The sequence below is a fragment of the Piliocolobus tephrosceles genome, chromosome 4 (genome assembly GCF_002776525.5).
Source record: "Piliocolobus tephrosceles isolate RC106 chromosome 4, ASM277652v3, whole genome shotgun sequence".
Classification (NCBI taxonomy): Eukaryota; Metazoa; Chordata; class Mammalia; order Primates; family Cercopithecidae; genus Piliocolobus; species Piliocolobus tephrosceles.
The window spans coordinates 88,202,465-88,206,376 of record NC_045437.1 but is presented as its reverse complement, the minus strand read 5'-3'; positions in this window follow the sequence as shown (position 1 = coordinate 88,206,376).

Below are 3,912 nucleotides of genomic sequence, written 5' to 3'. Positions count from 1 at the left end.
CCAGCCTGGGCAGAATAGCAAGAGCTCAGTCTCTACAAAAATTAAAAAATAAGCCGGTGCAGCAGCATGCATCTGTAGTCCCAGCTACTCAGGAGGCTTAGGTGGGAGGATGGCTTCAGCCCAGATGGTCGAGGCTGCAGTCAGTGATAGCGTCTCTGTCTCAAAAATAAATAAATAAATAAATAAATAAATAAATAAATAAATAAATAAATATGAAATAGACTTAGTGGTTCGGGCCAACTTCATTGTCATTATTGAAAAATTGATGGCCGGGCTCAGTGACTCACGCCTGTAATCCCAATACTTTGGGAGGCTGTCTCGGGTGGATCACCTGAGGTCAGGAGTTCGAGACCAGCCTGGCCAACATGGTGAAACCCTATCTCTACTAAAAATACAAAAATTAGCAGGGCATGGTGGCGAGTGCCTGTAATCCCAGCTATTCAGGCAGCTGAGGCAGGAGAATTGCTTGAACCTGGGAGGCAGAGGTTGCAGTGAGCTGAGATGGTGCCACTGCACTGCAGCTGGGTGACAAAGCAAGACTCCGTCTCAAAATAAATAAATAAACAAATACATAAATAAATTGAGACTATTCTTGAGTTTAGAATTTAAAATATGGCCGGGCACTGTGGCTCAAGCCTGTAATCCCAGCACTTTGGGAGGCCGAGACGGGCGGATCACAAGGTCAGGAGATCGAGACCATCCTGGCTAACATGGTGAAACCCCGTCTCTACTAAAAATACAAAAACTAGCTGGGCGAGGTGGCGGGCGCCTGTAGTCTCAGCTACTCGGGAGGCTGAGGCAGGAGAATGGCATAAACCCGGGAGGCGGAGCTTGCAGTGAGCTGAGATCCAGCCACTGCACTCCGTCCGGGGTAAAAGGCAAAGCCCCCCCCCCAAAAAAAAAAAAAAAAAAAGAATTTAAAATATACCTTATGATTGAGATTCAGGGTACATAAATGCAGAACATGTGTTTGTGTTGAAAATTTTCTAGAGGCTGGCTTATGACTGGCTGATGAGGTCCAAGTATTAGAATAGCAATTGAATTTTATTTTATTTTATTTTATTTTATTTTTTTTGAGACCGGAGTCTCGCTCTGTCGCCTGGGCTGGAGTGCAGTGGCCGGTTCTCAGCTCACTGCAAGCTCCGCCTCCCGGATTTATGCCATTCTCTTGCCTCAGCCTCCGAGTAGCTGGGACTACAGGCGCCCGCCACCTCGCCTGGCTAGTTTTTTGTATTTTTTAGTAGAGACGGGGTTTCACCGTGTTAGCCAGGATGGTCTCGATCTCCTGACCTCGTGATCTGCCCGTCTCGGCCTCCCAAAGTGCTGGGATTACAGGCTTGAGCCACCGCGCCCGGCCAGCAATTTAATTTTATAAACCTTTGCATTTATTGTCAATAACAATTACATGCTACAAGTACAATTTCCTAACTTGCTACAATTATTTGTAACTTTTAATTACATGGTAAACTAAATATTTCAACTTTAGTTTTAGAAGTGCAATCTTCTGGCCAGGTGCAGTGGCTCACGCCTGTAATCCCAGCACTTTGGGAGGCCGAGGTGGGAGGATCACCTGAGGTTGGGAGTTCGAGACCAGCCTGACCACCATGGAGAAACCTTGTCTCTACTAAAATTAAAAAATTAGCCAGGCGTGGTGGCGCATGCCTGTAATCTCAGCTACTTGGGAGGCTGAGGCAGGAGAATTGCTTGAACCCAGGAGGTGGAGGTTGCCGTGAGCCGAGATAGTGCCATTGCACTCCAGCCTGGGTGACGAGTGAAACTCCATCTCAAAAGAAAAAAAAAGGAATGCAATCTTTAATTCTTTTACATTCTGTGTAGAAACATAAAGATTATTTTTACATAACTATAGAAAACGTTATCAGTTATAATGAATGGAGATATAGGAAAAAATGAAATATAAGCATTAGTTTTTCAGATACTTTGAGGTTTACATTTGTGTTACATTCTAGGCAAAGTTGAAGCATCACAAAATGGGCTAGTTGATGTATGAACCACAAATATACAAGGAAACTGGAATAGAGATATGGAAATTATTTATTTTACTGTGTAATGTGACCAGATGTGTTTAAAATGCAACAGAATAGTCATTCTACTGGGAATACAAAACAAATATTTTTAAAAATAAAATAAAATGCAACAGAAGCTGAGTTGTGTCTTTTATGAGGCTGGGCACCTGTGAGGATCAGCTGTATCTTGTGATCACAAGACATGGTTCCTTGAGATTTTTTTCTATTAATCCACATTTTAAACAGGGAGTCCTCCAGGTCCACCTCTATATACATTTTTCTGAAGCATATTATACACTTCTTACCAGATGTGGAAACTGTTCCAGGAAGATAGAGCAGGTCTCAGACTGATCCATAGGCCTGATAGCATTTTTTTGTGGCTTGCTTGTGAAAGCCAGGTTGATTCTTTGAGCTAGAGAGACTCATTCTGTTAGAAGAAGAAATTACTCCCATAGCTGCCTAGATCTTACAGGTGAAACTAGACTGGTTTCAATAACATAGCCTAAGGAAGAAACTTTTTTTTTTTTTAAATCTAAGGGGATTTACCAACATGAAAGATACAATGGAAAGAGATGAAATTCCAACACTGAAGAGGAAAGGAAAACTAGCGAACGAGGACATTCCAAGTTTTGGGGGTTTTATTTGTTTGCTTTTCGGTTTCTTTGAAAAGTGATTTTTGAGGAAAATTTTATATCTTTCCCTTTTTTAGATTTGGGACGTATCACCTTTCTGTAAAGTAAGAAGGAGTTATTATAAAAGCATATGTGTATTTCTCCCTTTTTTGTTAAGAAAATTGCCGTTAAACGTGCTGCTGCTGCTGCTCCTCTATCTTGCACCAAGTGAATGTTTAAATAGTTTAAATAAACATGTTTCAGCTGACTGCTAGGGGAGATTCATTACAGCCAGGGGGAATTCAGTTAAACTGTTCAAGGAGATCTGGTTAATATCCCCGTGATTTTTGCTTGCGGTAGAAATTGCACTAATATTTACACGAAGGGCATGGTTTGGGGGCAATAGCAAAGCTCTATTGAAGTGGGAATTTGCACAGTCAGTGCCCACTAAGGAAAATAGCTACAGTTCAATGCCCTTTCCAAAAGTATAATTAGGCCCTTCAAATGACATGTGATTTTCACATTTTTACTCTCAAGGTGCAAATTTTTCTTGCCATCCAGTGCCTGGATTAAGACTATCACTTTGCAAAAATAATTAAGCAAGATAACAGTAGGCTCCTGAATAACTTCTGAAAAATGTATATTGATTTTTCTTTTATAACTGTTATAAATTAAACGCAAAAATTGTAATTTTTTTCGATAGTTATACTTAAAAAATTAATAGTCTATGTGAGTTATCTTTACAGTCTTTGAATCACATTATACAACTAGGCCGGGTGCGGTAGCTCATGCCTGTAATCCCAGCACTTTGGGAGGCCAAGGCAGGCAGATCACGGAGTCAGTTCAAGACCAGCCTGGTCAACATGGTGAAACCCCATCTCTATTAAAAATACAAAAATTAGGGCTGGGCGCAGTGGCTCAAACCTGTAATCCCAGCACTTTGGGAGGCCGAGACGGGCGGATCACGAAGTCAGGAGATTGAGACCATCCTGGCTAACATGGTGAAACCCCGTCTCTACTAAAAAATACAAAACACTAGCCGGGCGAGGTGGCAGGCGCCTGTAGTCCCAGCTACTCGGGAGGCTGAGGCAGGAGAATGGCGTAAACCCAGGAGGCAGAGCTTGCAGTGAGCTGAGATCCGGCCACTGCACTCCAGCCCGGGTGACAGAGCAAGACTCCGTCTCAAAAAAAAAAAAATACAATAATTAGCCAGGCATGTTGGTGTGCACCTGTAATCCCAGTTACTGGGGAGACTGAGGAAGGAGAATCGCTTGAAC